Source organism: Hevea brasiliensis, chromosome 9 (assembly GCF_030052815.1).
Source record: "Hevea brasiliensis isolate MT/VB/25A 57/8 chromosome 9, ASM3005281v1, whole genome shotgun sequence".
Classification (NCBI taxonomy): domain Eukaryota; kingdom Viridiplantae; phylum Streptophyta; class Magnoliopsida; order Malpighiales; family Euphorbiaceae; genus Hevea; species Hevea brasiliensis.
The window spans coordinates 50,954,787-50,975,097 of NC_079501.1; the positions used below are offsets into that span (position 1 = coordinate 50,954,787).

The 20,311-nt window shown below is 34.5% G+C and overlaps 1 non-coding gene across 1 annotated transcript; it reads right to left on the reverse strand.

Moving 5' to 3' along the window:
• Nucleotides 1-269: 269 nt before the first annotated feature.
• On the reverse strand, nt 270-376 carry LOC131183578 (small nucleolar RNA R71). The gene has a single exon (XR_009151623.1). It is a non-coding gene; the product is annotated as a small nucleolar RNA R71 (small nucleolar RNA).
• Between the last annotated feature and the right edge of the window lie 19,935 nt (nt 377-20,311).

Consider the following 20,311-nt stretch of genomic DNA (forward strand, 5'->3'; position numbering starts at 1 on the left):
CAATATGGCTTCAAATGATTCAACAAACCCAGTTTGCGGGTTCACCAACAGAAGATCCATATTATCATCTCTAGTGCTTTCTTGCCCTTTGTGACACATTTAAGATGAATGGAGTGTCTAATCAAGCCATAAAACTCAGAGCATTCCCATTCTCCCTTTGAGACAGAGCAAGGAAGTGGTTACTTTCTCAACTAGCTGGAATATTCACCACTTGGGAAAACCTCTCACAAGCTTTTCCAGCAAGGTATTTTCCACCTATAAAGACTGCAAGACTGAGACTTGACCTCAACACCTTTAGACAAAAGGAAGTTGAATCACTCTATGATGCATGGGAAAGATATAATGACCTGCAGAGGGAATGTCCACACCATGGCATAGACAATTGGCTACTAGTGCAAAATTTCTATAATGGGTTACTACCCTCTACAAGGAGCACTGTTGATTCAGCTATAGAATGTAACTTAATGGAGAAAATAGTGACACAAGCACTTGAACTTCTAGAGAGGGTTGCATACCATAATTATGAGTGGTCAAATAAAAGAGGAAATGCAAGGAGAACAGCAGGGGTCCTGGAAGTGGACGCCTTAAGCATGATAAATGCTCAATTTGATTAGCTGACAAAGAGACTCAACAGAATGCAAGCCAACGCAGTTGGCACAAACAGTCAACATGAGGATAGTGTTAGTAGTATGCCCTAGAGCATATCATTTAGTATGTATCTTGTACATGTTTTTATTAATAAAAGGCATTTTCACTTTTCCATTTACATAATATATTTATGTGTAATAGAAAAGGTCCATTGATATTTTGTTAGAAATTCTATTCTTAAGTTGTTAAAAATATGAGTGATAGTATTTCTAGTACAAAGTATCATAAATAGGTTCATAATCGAGGATACTTCAAAATAAGGACATGATTTATCCAGAAAGATTGTATTCATGTTTGTTCGCAAGTTATTTATATGAGAAATAGATAAGATGGAATAGTGAGTCTCATGCCATATAAGTAGGCCGAACCAGTGACACTTATGACAAGCACATGGAGTTTACTCTTATCAATGCATTGTCATAAATCATATCAGTGCATATAATCTTTAGACCTAAGATAGCACAGTTATCTTGTATATAGGTGGTTTGAGTTTGAGACTGCTTTCATACTTGTATTGTGTATGGGTATATGGGCATGTGTTGGCTCCTACTAGTTACATATGGAGGTAGGTGTTGATCAAGATGGAATTTGTTCCTCTAAGTAAATAGAGATAAAATCCTATATTCATTTAATTTGTAACACCCTATGTTCGATAGTGCGTTCTGCTGTTCCAGTGACCAGTGTTGTCCAGACAGCTAGGATGCCTAGAACTACACTTAGATATGGATGAGAAGACATAGAATAATGAAATACAAGAAAAGAAAAGACAAGAAAAACAAAGGAAAAATAATAGCAATGAAATGTAACCAAGTTAAACGAGCCGAGAACCCTAGCGATGGGTGACCGCACCGGGAAGTCACGGCGTGGACCAATGACAAGCCCTGGATTGCGGGAAACCTTGGAAAATATTTTTAGGACTCAAATAAATATTTATTGAAGTATAAATATCATTAGAAATGTCAAAGAAAAATTAAATAATTAGTACAAAGAAAAGTGAGAAATCGAAAAACGGACAAAACCCGGTATTACCAAAAAATCGAGAATGCAACCCGAACAGGGGCATTGTGGTCATTTGACACCCCGAATTATTTTTTTGACCTAAATTTCCATTAAAAATAAATAATATTACACTTGAAAAATGTCATGAAAAATTAAATTGGTGGTACATAGTTTAAATACCAAAATTTGGGAGTTAAATGTGGGAAAATGAAACCTTAAGATTAAATTAACATTATCCTTCCACTTAGTGGTCCACTAACACCTAAAGTGGACCATTAATCTGATTTTTGGACAGCATAAAACCACTTTCTTCTACCTCTCAAATTCCAGCCGAGAACAAGGAGGAAGAAAACCTCCATGGCCATTTGTTTCAAGCTTCATGCAAGCTTCATCCCTTCATCTCCAAGTCAAATTTCTTACCTTTTCCTTCACAAAAACTGTTCTACACCACTTGGGCAGTAGATAGGCAGCAAGAAGATCAAGTTTAGCCAAGGTTTTGAAGAGTTTCCAAAGTGGTAAGTTTGTATTTTTGGTTAGTGCTTCATTAAAGTTAGTAAGGAGGTTATGGGTACTTGAATTGTGGAAAGAATTTTGGAGTTTAATGTTCTAAGGGAGATGTTTATTTTTGGCAGCCATGGAAACTACTTGAGGGCAGTTTATTCTTGCTTGTAAATGGTATATTAAAGGGTTGATTATGTGTTTATATGTGTAGGAATAAATTGGGTGATGTATACTAAGTATATTGTGAATGTGTATTTGAATTTGGAAGCTTGGAAATTAATGGAGTGTGATGTATGAATTGGCAGCTTGCATTGTGAACCAAAAAAATGTTATTTCATGGGTTGGTTTATGAAATTACATGGATGAATTATGGTGCTTGCTATGGCAGATTGTATATGTGTACAAGGGTTTGAGTTTAGGCATGTAAATGAGCTTGTTATGTAGTTAAATTGTGTGTAAATTGAAGTTGGTAAATTCTGGACTATAATGTGCATATTGAATGTGATTGTAAGCTGCTAAAATGATCAATAATATGTGGTAAAATATGTTTAGGTTATGGTACAAACCAGATTAGGTAAGAATGTGTAAATTGGTAAATGCTAAAAGTGAGCTTTGATGAGTATAAAGAAAGTGCAATAGGGTAGTATGCATTTTGTCCTAGAACTTTAAGTATGTGGCTCCAATTGGTATGAGACTGATTGGAGGTGAAACTAGGCACAAAATGAGCTAACTTTCATGAAGGAAGCTTGCCAAAATTCTGCTTGTAAGGTAACTTGAAAAGTGACCAAATCGGGATTAGTGCAATTAAGGCCTAAAAACTGACCATTTGAGCAGCAGTTAGTTTTTAGGCCATAACTCACTCAAAACAGGTCCAATTGACATGAAATTTTGACCATGAATAGCTAAGACCTATATCTACAAGTCTTATGAAGACACCAAAGCCCAGAAATGACCATAAGCAAGTCAAACAGCTTGCACAAGTTCGGGTCCAAAAACTGGCCGAACCAAAGTTGACCAAATTGACCTAAAATGACCTAATTTGATGCCATTTGACCAGCTATAGTAAAATGACCATAACTTGGTCTACATAACTCGGATTGACCTGAAATTTTGCCCCACGTGCAATAAGACATAGATCTACAAGTTTTTAGTTTTGACCGAAACCCGAAAAATGAAGGGAACTAGGTCGTCTGGCTAGGTCAAACTAGTATCCCGGAATCCAGCAAATTGCAAGATAACGTAGTATATATGGAAATGAGTTAGGTAAAATGTACCAACCCTAAAAGACTATCGAATGTGACATATTAGTAACACTAAAACCTAATTTACCTAGAATGCATGGAGGGTCGATATATTAGGTGATTAAGCAAATAATAGCTTTTAGTGAATTACTTATCGAACATTATCGTTAGAGACAATTTAATTTAGTACTGAAACACTTCAAATTGTGTTTCTCAGTTACCAAAGACTCAGGAAAAGGGAAGGAAACACTGAGTCCAGACCAGGAGACAATTATCAGAGGTTTGTGCACAACTACTTTTCAACTGATTTTACTCTGAATAATATTTCATATGATTAATTATATGTTATTGTTTTAAATTGTGTTTGTGCACAACTAGTTTTCAACTGATTTTGCTCTGAATAATATTTCATATGATTAATTGTATGTTATTGTTTTAAATTGTGTTTGTGCAAAAAATTTATTTCTTTTGAATTTTTCAATTGAAATAAATTATGACTATTTGTATATTATTATTTTCAATTATGGAAATGTGTTTGAATGGATACTTATTGCTTGAAAAGCATTGTAAATGGTTTGAAACTGTGGAAAAATTGATTTAGTGTAATTTGTGAAAGTTGAAGTCAATTATGAATTGTATTGCTATCTTGTGAATGAAATTATGACTTTGGAAATTTTAAGATAAAATGTGTTTAGTGTTATCAGAGCAAAGTAGGGACGGCGATACGTAACGCCTACGATTCTTGGGAACTCTCATGAGTGAACTCAGGAGCTTGCAGGGATGGCGATACGTAACGCCTGCAAGTGCTCTGATAGGTACCACCCAAGGGCTTGCAGGGACGGTGATACGTAACGCCTACAGGTGCTTTGGTAAGTACCCTTAAATGCTAGCAATGATCGGAAATTTGTGTCATTGCCTAAGTTGTGTATGAATTAGCAACACTGTATTCTTAAATTATTCGACTAAATTTTGTTATTATGCGATTTGATAATTTGTGAAATGGAGTTTAAATTGTTATTGACATTCACTGTCTTTTGAATTTAACCATGTTTTGACTATTGAGATTTATAGTGATATTGTGAATTGGAGTTTAAATTCTTATTGACATTCACTGTCATTTGAATTTAACCATGTTTTGACTATTGAGATTTATTGTGATTTTGTGAAATGGAGTTTAAATTCTTATTGACATTCACTGTCTTTTGAATTTAACTATGTTTTGATTACTGAGATTTAATGTGATATTGTGTTAAATTCCTTATGACATTCATTGTCTCGAATTTAACTATGGTTTTTGTATCCATCATTTATATGATTTATGAATTGTGATTTAAAGTTGTATTTGGTTAATGTTGTGCACCACTGAGACATTGTCTCAGTGATAGCTTTCATTCTTTATCGCGGTAGACAGATGTGCCAGATTAGGCTGCTAGTACATTCAACGAGAAATCATCGGGTATATTGAGTATTCCACATTTTGCATTTTGTACTGTAATGTATGTTCACTGTATGTATATATTGTTCTTGGTCTTGAGCAATTGTAAATTAAAATTGTACATTGAAGTTGCAAAATAAATTATGAGTTATTTTGGCTTGTAAAATTTGTACTGTATTTCTTTTATCTCAGTCTTTGAAAAATTATTGTGGATTTGAGTTGAAAAACATATTGTGTTGAATTATGTTGGAGTTTGAGATTGAGGAATATATTTGAAGTGCTTTTACAAGTTTTCTGAAGAACTATTTTATTCAAAATACAGATGGCACTTTGCCAAAATTTTTACAGAAATTCCAAATAATTCAAATGTGTTAGTTCTATCACTTCAGTTCAAAAAAGGTTTTTTACACCTATAAATAGTGCTCACCACTGTAAAAGAAGTAAGAAAAGTTTTTAAAATCCTTTGTAGTGTATTTAATAGGTTATCAGTAGACGGAGTTGGTAATTCATTAAGTATACTACGGGATCATGTTATACCTTACAGAGGGGTAGGGTGTGACATATTTTAGTGGTATCAGAGCTAGTTTTTAAATTCTGTTTTCACAAGTTATTCGAATATTCTTTCTTCATAGTACAACTGCTCAATATCATTATTTGATACATACAGTACATTACATTATAAATATGCACTAACAGGAGGAAATATCCTTGTGTTAATTGTTCGGGAGGTCTAAGATCCTCGAATTGACTATGGAAGAGGGTGATCGTTTAGTCGATCAATCGATAGAGGTTGAGGTACAAGTTGAGGCCCCAGCTCCACAAAGTGTCGAAGGCCCGATTGTACCAGTTTTACCGGTACAAATTACTACACAAATGGCCCAGCAAATGGCCACTTTCTTTCAACAAATGGCTGATAATTTGTCAGCTCAAGCTCAGGTAGAGACCCAACCCCCATAAGGGCAACATGAAATAGAGAAGAGGGAGAAACCTATGGGTCAGAGCTCAAGCAGTAATTTGAGAAAGAGAAAAGAATTTGAGGAGCCCCGAGCTCAGGGATATAAAAGAGATAGATCTTCTGGACAGAAACCCAGAAATGCGCTATCAGATCGACTTTGTGAAACTTGTGGTAAACCACATAGTGGGGTATGTTATAGAGCCGTAGGAGCATGTTTTAATTGTGGAGAGACTGGTCATTTTGCTAGGGATTGTGTAAATCCATGTCGTTCTAGATCATTTACTACACCAAAGGGATCAACCCAAGTTTCTACCCCAAAGAGTTCACCATCAGTTAGTAGAGGTAGAGGTAGAGGTAGGGGCAGTACACCTAAAAGTCAGAATACTATGAATTAGCCAGAACAAGATGATGCTTCAGCTGGAGTATACGCTATACGACAAAGAGAAGAGGCTGAGACTTTTGACATTGTTGCTGGTACTTTCTCAATTAGTAACTAAGATATATATATGTATTATTTGACCTGGAGTTTGCATACTTTTATGTTAGTGTTAGAACTATATGTTCTGTTGTTATTCCTTTACAGGGGAATAAATTTTGATGCATTAGTGATTAGTCCTTTAGGATAAGGATTGTGATAATAAGTGAAATTAGTTTGGAAGAGTTTATCGGGGAAAAGTATTTTCTGACACACCATAAATTATAAAGCTAAACGACAAGCCTACTTAATGTAAGGCAAGAGGACGTAAAAGTAAGATGCAGTAATGGAATTGCCTCAGATGAGGGCAAAGATGTTACTGTTAGTAATTGCTAATGGATATTGTAATCAGAATAAGTTCGGATATCAGTGAATTCGAAAAGGATAAAGGATAGGAAAGTTTGATCTATTGGGATGTATTGTAGTAACTATGTAATGTTCTTGATATTTATACTGTAAGCTGCAGATTACAGTACTAAATTGAGATTATTGTGTAGAGCTACGTACTACTCGATAGTACACCAAGATGAGAATAGTTGCCAACGACATCTGTTTTGGTATAGTTATGCCAGGACAGAATTTAATTGTTATAAATAAGTTTGAAAATCCTACTTAGGGAGTTAAAACTCAAAAGTTAGAATATCGAAAGGTTATAGTTTAATACAAAAGGAAGTAAGTTATAGAATATTAATAGATAAAAAGAATTGGGGAAGTAAAAATTTGAACAGTTGGTTTAGATATAACAAAGAAATGTTACGAATGTGAGGAAGACTATTGACTAGAATGGTCAGAGGCCCAATAACTAAATAAATCATTCTAACATGACCTCAAGGGTCATTCAAGAAGGAACATGAACCAAAATATGAGACAGCATAATAGTAAGAGAAGATTGGTGTTATACAAACCAAAAAAATGTTGTACTAGATTGTTAAAAGTCTTATACAAATTCGAAGGAAAGAAGATTATAGAATCGTATAGAAAAGAGAAAATAAACATATGACTATTGTAAGATGGCTATTGGTTAAAATTTCATGGACGAAATTTATTTTAAGGGGGGGAGAATTGTAACAGCCCTATGTTCGATAGTGCGTTCTGCTGTTCCAGTGACCAGTGTTGTCCGGACAGCTAGGATGCCTAGAACTACACTTAGATATGGATGAGAAGACATAGAATAATGAAATACAAGAAAAGAAAAGACAAGAAAAACAAAGGAAAAATAATATCAATGAAATGTAACCAAGTTAAACGAGCCGAGAACCCTAGCGATGGGTGACCGCACCGAGAAGTCACGGCGTGGACCGTTGACTAGCCCTGGACTGCGGGAAACCTTGGAAAATATTTTTAGGACTCAAATAAATATTTATTAAAGTATAAATATCATTAGAAATGTCAAAGAAAAATTAAATAATTAGTACAAAGAAAAGTGAGAAATCGAAAAACGGACAAAACCCGGTGTTACCAAAAAATCGAGAATGCAACCCGAACAGGGGCATTGTGGTCATTTGACACCCCGAATTATTTTTTTGACCAAAATTTCCATTAAAAATAAATAATATTACACTTGGAAAATGTCATGAAAAATTAAATTGGTGGTACATAGTTTAAATACCAAAATTTGGGAGTTAAATGTAGGAAAATGAAACCTTAAGATTAAATTAACATTATCCTTCCACTTAGTGGTCCACTAACACCTAAAGTGGACCATTAATCTGATTTTTGGGCAGCATAAAACCACTTTCTTCTACCTCTCAAATTCCAGCCGAGAACAAGGAGGAAGAAAACCTCCATGGCCATTTGTTTCAAGCTTCATGCAAGCTTCATCCCTTCATCTCCAAGTCAAATTTCTTACCTTTTCCTTCACAAAAACTGTTCTACACCACTTGGGCAGTAGATAGGCAGCAAGAAGATCAAGTTTAGTCAAGGTTTTGAAGAGTTTCCAAAGTGGTAAGTTTGTATTTTTGGTTAGTGCTTCATTAAAGTTAGTAAGGAGGTTATGGGTACTTGAATTGTGGAAAGAATTTTGGAGTTTAATGCTCTAAGGGAGATGTTTATTTTTGGCAGCCATGGAAACTACTTGAGGGCAGTTTATTCTTGCTTGTAAATGGTATATTAAAGGGTTGATTATGTGTTTATATGTGTAGGAATAAATTGGGTGATGTATACTAAGTATATTGTGAATGTGTATTTGAATTTGGAAGCTTGGAAATTAATGGAGTGTGATGTATGAATTGGCAGCTTGCATTGTGAACCAAAAAAATGTTATTTCATGGGTTGGTTTATGAAATTACATGGTTGAATTATGGTGCTTGCTATGGCAGATTGTATATGTGTACAAGGGTTTGAGTTTAGGCATGTAAATGAGCTTGTTATGTAGTTAAATTGTGTGTAAATTGAAGTTGGTAAATTCTGGACTATAATGTGCATATTGAATGTGATTGTAAGCTGCTAAAATGATCAACAATATGTGGTAAAATATGTTTAGGTTATGGTACAAACCAGATTGGGTAAGAATGTGTGAATTGGTAAATGCTAAAAGTGAGCTTTGATGAGTAATAAAGAAAGTCCAATAGGGCAGTATGCATTTTGGCCTAGAACTTTAAGTGTGTGGCTCCAATTGGTATGAGAATAATTGGAGGTGAAACTAGGCACAAAATGTGCCAACTTTCATGAAGGAAGTTTGCAAAAATTCTGCTTGTAAGGTAACTTGAAAAGTGACCAAATCGGGATTAGTGCAATTAAGGCCTAAAAACTGACCATTTGGGTAGCAGTTAGTGTTTTGGCCATAACTCACTCAAAACAGGTCCAATTGACCTGAAATTTTGACCATGAATAGTTAAGACCTATATCTACAAGTCTTATGAAGACACCAAAGCCCAGAAATGACCATAAGCAAGTCAAACAGCTTGCAAAAGTTCCGGTCCAAAAACTGGCCGAACCAAAGTTGACAAAATTGACCTAAAATGACCTAATTTGATGCCATTTGACCAGCAATAGTAAAATGACCATAACATGGTCTACATAACTCGGATTGATCTGAAATTTTGCCCCGCGTGCAATAAGACATAGATCTACAAGTTTGTAGTTTTGACCGACACCCGAAAACGAAGGGAACTAGGTCGTCCTGCTAGGTCAAACTAGTATCCCGGAATCTAGCAAATTGCAAGATAACGCAGTATATATGGAAATGAGTTAGGTAAAATGTACCAACCCTAAAAGACTATCAAATGTGACATATTAGTAACACTAAAACCTAATTTACCTAGAATGCATGGAGGGTCGATATATTAGGTGATTAAGCAAATAATAGCTTTCAGTGAATTACTTATCGAACATTATCGTTAGAGACAATTTAATTTAGTACTGAAACACTTCAAATTGTGTTTCTCAGTTACCAAAGACTCAGGAAAAGGGAAGGAAACACTGAGTCCAGACCAGGAGACAATTATCAGAGGTTTGTGCACAACTACTTTTCAACCGATTTTACTCTGAATAATATTTCATATGATTAATTATATGTTATTGTTTTAAATTGTGTTTGTGCACAACTAGTTTTCAACTGATTTTGCTCTGAATAATATTTCATATGATTAATTGTATGTTATTGTTTTAAATTGTGTTTGTGCAAAACATTTATTTCTTTTGAATTTTTCAATTGAAATAAATTATGACTATTTGTATATTATTATTTTCAATTATGGAAATGTGTTTGAATGGATACTTATTGCTTGAAAAGCATTGTAAATGGTTTGAAACTGTGGAAAAATTGATTTAGTGTAATTTGTGAAAGTTGAAGTCAATTATGAATTATGTTGCCATCTTGTGAATGAAATTATGACTTTGGAAATTTTGAGATAAAATGTATTTAGTGTTATCAGAGCAAAGTAGGGACGACGATACGTAACACCTTCGATTCTTGGGAACTCTCACGAGTGAACTCAGGAGCTTGCAGGGATGGCGATACGTAATGCCTGTAAGTGCTCTGATAGGTACCACCCAAGGGCTTGCAAGGACGGTGATACGTAACGCCTGCAGGTGCTTTGGTAAGTACCCTTAAATGCTAGCATTGATCGAAAAATTGTGTCATGGCCTAAGTTGTGTATGAATTAGCAACACTATATTCTTAAATTATTCGACTAAATTTTGTTATTATGCGATTTGATAATTTGTGAAATGGAGTTTAAATTGTTATTGACATTCATTGTCTTTTGAATTTAACCATGTTTTGACTATTGAGATTTATTGTGATATTGTGAATTGGAGTTTAAATTCTTATTGACGTTCACTGTCATTTGAATTTAACCATGTTTTGACTATTGAGATTTATTGTGATATTGTGAAATGGAGTTTAAATTCTTATTGACATTCACTGTCTTTTGAATTTAACTATGTTTTGATTACTGAGATTTAATGTGATGTTGTGTTAAATTCCTTATGACATTCATTGTCTCGAATTTAACTATGGTTTTTGTATCCATCATTTATATGATTTATGAATTGTGATTTAAAGTTGTATTTGGTTAATGTTGTGCACCACTGAGACATTATCTCAGCGATAGCTTTTCATTGCTGTCGCAGGTAGACAGATTGACAGGGCAGCAGATTAGGCTGCTAGTACATTCAACGAGAAATCATCGAGTATATTGAGTATACCACATTTTGCATTTTGTACTGTAATGTATGTTCACTGTATGTATATATTGTTCTTGGTCTTGAGCAGTTGTAAATTAAAATTGTACATTGAAGTTGCAAAATAAATTATGAGTTATTTTGGCTTGTAAAATTTGTACTGTATTTCTTTTATCTCAGTCTTTGAAAAATTATTGTGGATTTGAGTTGAAAAACATATTGTGTTGAATTATGTTGGAGTTTGAGATTGAGGAATATATTTGAAGTGCTTTTACAGGTTTTCTGAAGAACTGTTTTATTCAAAATACAGATGACACTTTGTCAAAATTTTTACAGAAATTCTAAATAATTCAAATGTGTTAGTTCTATCACTTCAGTTTAAAAAAGGTTTTTTACACCTGTAAATAGTGCTCACCATTGTAAAAGAAGTAAGAAAAGTTTTTAAAATCCCTTGTAGTGTATTTAATAGGTTATCAGTAGACGGAGTTGGTAATTCATTAGGTATACTACGGGATCATGTTATACCTTACAGAGGGGTAGGGTGTGACATAATTGTTCTTGATTTTTCAAGTTCTTGGCCAGGATAAATAGATTTATTCAGAAGAGTTTCTGATGAAAAAATCTTTTAATCAAGAACTAGAATTAAAAGAGAACATAATATTCATAGCAAATGGAGTTTGACATAAATCATGACTCCAGCTTGAGTTGGGATTTGTAACAGAGAGATTCTAGTGCATGGTAACATATGATTATAAGTTTATTTAAGGTAAAACTTATTACTGATTAGGTAGCCATGGCATACTATGCTAGGTGTTAACCATGGTATATGAGGTGCATAAAATGATTTAGAGAAATCATTTATGGTAAGAAAGAGTTCTGATGATATTAAGAGTTGATATCATGTCTCATTGCCAATTAGTGATGAGCCTAGTAAGTCACACACATACACAAGTTATCACCTAATTAAATATGATTTAATTAATTAATTGAAGAGTTTAATTGATTAATTAAATAGGTTTGGTTTGCAATTAGATTGCAAAGTCCATAACATGACTTGAAACCAAATCTAGATTATTGTATGTATAGTATAAGTTAAATTTATAATTAAAGTGTTTAAATATGAATTTAATTAATGGGAAATTAATTAATAAAGATTAATTAATTGATTTATATTTGATATAAATTTATTAGAAGAAGAGAAATAATTATTTTGGGTTGAGAACTCAAAATTAAGACACAGGAGCATTTTGGTCATTTCACAGGGTGACATGTGGCACCATGAGATGGTGACACATGGCATTATACAAAAGCTTGCCAAATGTCTTTTAATAATGTAAGATGATTAAAATTAAGATTAAATATAGGTTTGACACTTGGCACAATGTGATTGGGTCAATTAAACCTAGAACCAATTAGAGGGTGACATGTGCCAAGGGTTTAATGTGTTAACCTAGATATATAAGTGTTGTTATGAAAAGAAAACAACACAACTAGTAGCTATCCTCCTTTGTGCCTGCACCTTGAAGTTCCCCTTCTCTTCTTCTTCATCTCTCACCAATTCCAAGAGATTAGCAAACAATCTCTTGAATTAAAAATACTAGAAATTGTTTCTAGTGTCCTGTTTACATCTTTAATCTCTTAAAAGGCAAAACTTGAATTTTTAATTAATAGAAAAAGCTTTAGAAGCTGTTCAAGGGCTACCATAGGTTTTCTTGGTGTGGGCAAGCTAGAGAAACAATATCTGGAGTCCTGAAGATGCATCCGAAAGGCATAAATACACTGCAGTGCATCAAGAGGTTAGTGTATTTATTCTTGATCTCATCTAGGGTTCTAAAATTAATCTGATTAAATTTTAAAATATTAAATGGCAAATACAGATCTAAAACATATTAAAAGTGTTTTAATAGGTTGTTTATCATTGAAATCAAATAGATAAAAATTAAATCTTGCATGATGCATGTGACCCTAGGTGAAAATTTTTGAATTCAATGGTATAAACTTGTGTTTTTCATGCTTTTGCTCCTTCAAACAGCTATGGAGGAGGGTACAAAAATTCAGAACATAACAGCTTCAATGAACCCTCCACAGAACAAATGAACTATGTGAATAATGGAGGAAAGTTCAAATAGAGGTAGCCCAATAATCCATATTCAAACACTTACAACCTTGGATGGAGGAACCACCCAAATTTCTCATGGTCCAATCAGCAGAACCGGCCAACAAACAAGCAACAGGGGTATAAACCACCAGCACCCCCTGAATTTCAGAACAGAGGCCAAAACTTTGCACAACCACCATCGCCTCCTCAACCTTAGCAACTTGAACCAAAGATGACCATGGAATCCTTGATGGAAGGTTTCCTAGCAGCTCAACAACAACAGAATGAATTGATTAAATAGCTGACTTCCAAAATGGACCAACTTGCTACCCATAACAAGATGATGGAGAATCAAATTGCTCAGCAAGCAAGCTTTTCAGGTAAGGCTATTGGTAAACTGCCTAGTCAACCGGAGATGAACCCAAGGGAGCATTGTTAGGCAGTTACATTGAGAAGTGAGAGAATTCTATTACAATCAAAGAAAGAACCAACAGATGAAACATTAGAAAAATCTGAAAGCCAAGCAGAGAAAAAGGAGGGAGAAGCCAAGAAAAATCAGGAAGAGGAAGCAGGGAAAAAAAAAGAAGTTACTAGAGCCATACTAGCCTCCCCTACCTTTTCCTCAGAGATTTCAGAAAGCCAAATTGGAAAAGCAGTTTGGAAAGTTTTTAGAAGTTTTACAGAAACTTTATATCAATATCCCTTTCACTGAAGCACTCTCTCAGATGCCATCCTATGCTAAATTTCTTAAGGAAATTTTGCCAAAGAAAAGAAAGCTGGAAGACTATGGAACAGTAGCTCTAACAGAGGAATGCAGTGCCATACTGCAAAACAAACTGCCTCCAAAGTTGAAAGATACAGGAAGCTTTTGCATACCCTGCCTCATTGGCAACAAGAAAATAAACAAGGCTCTTTGCAATCTTGGGGCAAGCATGAGTTTAATACCTCTATCAATATGCAAAAAGCTAGAGATCGGAGAACTGAGGCCCACGACAATCTCATTGCAATTGGCTGATCGATCTATTAAATATCCAGTGGGCATACTTGAGAACATCCCTATCACAGTGGGCAAATTCTTCATTCTAGTAGACGTTGTTATCCTTGAAATGGAAGACGATGTTCAAATCTCTATCATCTTGGGAAGCCCATTCTTGGCAACTACTGGAGCCATCATAGACATCAAAAATGGGTGACTAACCCTCAAGGTAGGAGAACAAGAAGTAGAATTCAACTTGTTCGACACAATGAAACACAAATTCGAACCTAATGAATGCTTCAAGGTTGACATAATTGATAAACAAGTTGAAGAGGAATTTCATAAAACACATCCTAAAGATTCTCTTGAAGCATGTATTGTGCATAGCCACATAGTGAATGATGAAAACAAAGAAATAGTAGCCTGTGTACAATAGCTAGTAACTCATCCACCTCTACCACCCCTAGCTCAAGCCTATGATTTGGAGGAGTTAAAGGAGGAACAGCCCAAGATAAATCTCTAGGAAAACGCCAAATAGGTAGAGCTTAAACCTCTCCCATCCTCGCTAAGGTATGCATTTCTAGACTCAAACTCTAAATATCCTATTATAATCAATGCTAGCCTAAGTTAGAAGAGGAAAAATTGTTAAGAGAACTTAGGATCCATAACAAGCCCATAGGGTATAAAATAGAAGACCTGAAAGGAATCAACCCCTCGATTTGCATGCATAGGATACCCATGGAAGAAAATAGTAAACCCACTATCGAGCACCAAATAAGACTGTCACACCCTACCCCTCTGTAAGGCATAACATGATCCCGTAGTATACCTAATGAATTACCAACTCCGTCTACTGATAACCCATTAAATACACTACAAGGGATTTTAAAAACTTTTCTTACTTCTTTTACAGTGGTGAGCACTATTTACAGGTGTTAAAGACTTTGGTGAACTGAGTGAAATAACTAACTCATTTGGTTTATTTGGAATTTCTGTAAAAATTTTGGCAGAGTGCCATCTGTATTTTGGATAAAACAGTTCTTCAGAAAACCTGTAAAAAGCACTTCAATAATTTTCCCAAATCTCAACTCCAATGCATTTCTCAACACAACAATTTATCAACTCAATTCCATAGGAATTTTTCAAAGTCTGAGATAAGGAAATATAATACAACTTTTACAATCCAAAACACTCATAATTAATTTACAACTTCAAGGTACAATTTAATTTACAACTGCTCAAAACCAAAAACAATATGTACATACAGTGTCATACATTACAATACAAAATGCATAATATTGGTATACTCATTATACTGTAATCCTCATTTGGATGTATATGCAGCCTAGTCTGCTGCCCTGTCTGTCTCTCTACCTGCGACAGCAATAAAAAGCTATCGCTGAGACAATGTCTCAGTGGTGCACAACATTAACCAAATACATTTTAAATCACAATTCATAAATCATGTAAATAGTGGATACTTAAAACCATAGTCAAATTTAAGACAATAAAGGTCAATAAGAATTTAAACTCCATTTCTCAATATCACAATGATTTTCCATAAGTCAGATCAGGTTTGAATTCAAAAGACAGTATATGTCAATGAGAGTTTAAATCCATTTCACAATCTCACAATACACATCAATAAATCACACACAGCTTAATCATGATCCATAGTTCAATTCGTCCCAAAAGCCGATGGCTAATGAGGTATTCAATTCATCCCAAAAGTCGATGACTAATGAGGAATAACATAGCTAGCTAGCAAAAATATGAGTACTCATTCTATTCGTCCTCAACAGGCACACACCTCAACACTTCAGCCAGAGAGGGAATTCAATTCATCCCACTAGACAAGCTAGAGAGGAATACAATCAATATACATGATAGCTGTGGTTTCAAACTATTTCTAATGCTTTTTAATCAATAAGTATCCATCAATGTCATTCAAACCATTTTTCACAGTTTCAAACTATTCACAATATTTTCCAATCAATAAATATTCATCAAACACATTTTCACAATTTAAAATAATGATATACAAATAATCAATATTTATTTCTATTGAAAATAATTCAAAAGAAACAGTTGTTGTGCACAAACCTCTGATATTTGTCTCCTGGACTTGACTCAGTATTTCTTTCCCTTTTGCTGAGTCCTTGTTAACTGAGAAACACAATTTGAAGTGTTTCAGTGCTAAATTAAATTGTCTCTATCAATGGTGTTTGGTAAATAATACACTGAACTCAATTATTCGCTTAATCACCTAATATACCGACCCTCGATGCGTTTTAGGTAAATTAGGTTTTAGTGTCGTTAATATGTCACACTCGATAGGGTTTTAGGTTTGGTATGTTTTACCAAAGTCATTTCCTCGCTTAGTGCATTTTAATGCAAATTGCTGGATTCCGGAACACTGGTTTGACCTAACCGGACGATCTAGTTCCCTCGGTTTTCGGGTCTCGGTCGAAACTACAAACTTGTAGATCTAGGTCTTATTGCACGTGGTGCAAAATTTCAGGTCAATCCGAGTTAAGTAGACCAAGTTATGGTCATTACACTATTGCTGGTCAAGTGGTACCATTTTAGGTCAATTTTAGGTCAAATTGGTCAATTCTGGTTCGGCCAGTTTTTGGACCCGAACTTGTGCAAGTTGTTTGACTTGCTTATGGTCATTTCTGGGCTTTGGTGTCTTCATAAGACTTGTAGGTATGGGTCTTAAATATTCTTGGTCAAAATTTCAGGTCAATTGGACCTGGTTTGAGTGAGTTATGGCCTAAACACTCACTGCTGCCCAATTGGTCATTTTTCAGGTCCTAATTGCACCTAATCCGAATTGGTCATTTTTTTAGGTCACCTTGCAAGCAGAATTTTGGCATGGTTTCTCAATGAAAGTTGGCACATTTTGTGCCTAGTTTCACCTCAAATTGGTCTCATACCAATTGAGGTTACACATTCAAGGTTATAGGCTAAAATATACACTGCCCTCAATATGCATTTCACACCCCAACTTCAAACACACACTTACCTTTGCCATTTGTTTACTTACCTACCAAACTGTTTTGGCACATTATCAAAAGCATTTTCTACATTACATTAGCATTATTTTGGGCAGATTCCAATCACCTTCAACACACCAATAATCATTCACAATTACAATCTCTAAGTACCATTACAAACACACCTAAACATTACAAACTTTACATACACTTTACAATGTTAATTTACATACATATCATCAATCTTTCTAGGTCAATATTCTGCCCACACTTCCTTCAATATATACCATTCCTCAAGTGTCCACAAGCTGCCACAAACCATTCTTCAACATCACATTGCCGTCCCATATACCAATTCCCATCAAAGTGCATAATTCACCATATAAACATGAAATAATTCCCGAAGTTACTAAATCACCATGATTAACATTATTTCTCATCAATTATATGCACAAATACCTCATAAAAAACGTGACTCATGGCTGTCCAAAATGAAAACAACAATAACCCTTCAAACTCAAAATTTTCCTTCACCAAACTAACACCCATAACATGAACATAAACTTTAACAAAGAAATTCTCAAAAATGCAAACTTACCTTTAATTGTAACTTGTTAAACCTTCACCAAACTTCTCAAAATTTGTATCAATACCTTCCTTGTGATGTGTAGACCATTTTTCATAAAAGAACCTAAGTGAATGGAGTTGAAATGGAGGGAGAGATTGAAGCTCAAAGAAAACGTCAATGGTGGCTCTTTTTCACTCTTCAATTCGGCATGGATGAGCTAAGTGAGGAAGATGGACTTTTGAGTGGGAATAATCTGCCCACTAATGAGTATTTTTAATCCTTTTAATGTTCTTAGTGGTCCACTAACAAATTTAATTCATATTTTAAGCTAACTATCCACTTATTCCACATTTAACCCATGATTTCCACTATTTATTTTAGGTGCCACTAAACTAATTTTTCATTTTATTTTCTAAGTGTAATACTATTTATTTTTAATGGACATTTAGGTCAAAAGACACTTCGGGATGTCAAATGACCATAATGCCCCTGTTCGGGTTACGTTCCCGATTTTTCGGTAACACCGTATTTTGTCTGTTTTTCGATTTCTCACTTTTCTTTGTACTAATTATTTAATTTTTCTTTGATCTTTTTAATGATATTTATTCTTCAATAAGGTTCTATTTGCATCCTAAAAATGTTTTCCAGGGTTCCCCGCAGTCCAGGGCCAGTCAACGGTTCACGCCGTGACTTCCCGGTGCGGTCACCCATCGCTAGGTTTCCCGGCTCACTTACTCGGTTACATTTCTTTGCTATGATTTTTCCTTTGTTTTTCTTTTCTTGTATTTCATTATTTTATGTCTCCTCACTCATATTGAGGTACGGTTCTAGGCATCCTAGCTGTCCGGACAACACTGGTCACCGGAACAGCAGAACGCACTACCGAACTTAGGGGTGTTACAAAGACTTAACCCAAACATGAAAGAAGTAGTCAAGAAAGAAATTTTAAAATTATTAGATGCAGGTATCATATACGCAATTTCTGATAGTAAATGGGTTAGCCCAGTACATGTAATTCCTAAAAAGGGAGGGACAACTGTTATCCAAAATGCAAATAATGAACTAATCCCTACTAGGGTAGTCACTGGTTGGCGAATGTGCATAGATTATAGGAAACTGAATAGTGCTACCAGAAAATACCATTTTTCTCTCCCTTTCATCGACCAAATGTTAGAAAGGTTAGCAAAACACTCTTATTTCTGTTATCTAGATGGGTATTCAGGATTCTTCCAAATTCCCATTCACCTATAAGACCAAGAAAAGACCACATTCACTTACACTTATGGAACATTTGCATATAGGAGAATGCCTGTTGGTATTTGTAATGCCCCTGCTACCTTTCAAAGATGCATGATGGCTATTTTTTCTGATTATATTTAAAATATCATGGAAGTTTTTATGAATAATTCTTTTGTCTATGGAACTACTTTTGATGATTGCCTAGCTAATTTATCTAAGGTGTTGAAAAGATGTGAAGAATCAAACCTGGTCCTAAATTTTAAAAAATGCCACCTCATGGTAAGGGAAGGTATAGTTCTGGGACATTTGATATCAGAAAGAGGAATTAAGGTTGATAAGGCAAAAATTGAGATCATTGAAAACATGCCACCACCAATATCAGTCAAGGTAGTGCGAAGCTTTTTGGGACATGCAGGGTTCTACATAAGATTTATAACACTCTCACCTTAGCTAGTTCGTGCATTCTTCTGTTCCGATGACCAATGTTTGACCGGACAACTATAATATCTGGAACTACATGTAAACTAGAGTGAGGAGTCATAAATAACTCAAATAACGATAAGAAAAATTAAGGAAAAAGTTTTAGAAATAAAATACAATAAAGTTAAATGAGCCGGTGCCTCAGTGATGGGTGACCCAATGGAAAGTTGCTGTTTTCACAGCTAGTAGCCCTAAACCTGGGGAAAATTTGGTGCAATAATTTTTGGGACTCTAGAGAAGAGTCATTGAGGTTTCGATGGCATTAGAATGCCAAGAAAATGCTTAGAAAAATTTTTAGAATAGTACAGACGATTTTCATTCGTTAAGCAAAACGAATGGCATTTTGGTCATTTCGCCTTTAGAGACGATTTTTGACCAACTTGTCCAATTAAGTAAATAAATTATATGACATAAAATGTAAATTGCTAAAAATTTAATTGAAAATGAGTAAAAGAAATGAGACAAGAAATTGAATTTAAATTAGAGTTATGACATAGCATAATATCATAAATGAATAAAATAAAATTACCAACCAATGGAAATTAGCCAAGCAATTAAAAATGGGATAAATATCAATAAATTAAGACCAAAATGAAAACAAATTCTGCTTCATCTTCTCCATAAGCTGCCAAACTCCTTTCACCATCTCCACTAAAAAAATTTCTTTCATTTTTCCCTTCGAAAACCTTGATTTCTGTCCACTAAACCCTAAGATACCTTCATCAAAATTTATCTACACCACTTAGGAAGGTGTTTGGCAGCCAAAAAAAACAAGGAAAGTGAACTTTGGAGTGTTGGAAAAAGTCTCTACATAAGGTTAGCGCTATCTCTCTCTCTCTTTATTCTTGTAAGCATGTTAGGACACTAATTTAACTAGAAATGAAGGAAAAATAGAAGAAAATTATGCAAACTAGAGTAACTCCCAAATTTCAACAGCTAAGGAATTGCTAGGGTTTTGATGCTTTTCTTTGAATTAAATTAGTATAGTAGCTGCCCTTGATGAGAACAAAATGATGAGAACTTGATTACTTATGTATGGCGAATATATATATATATATATATATATATATA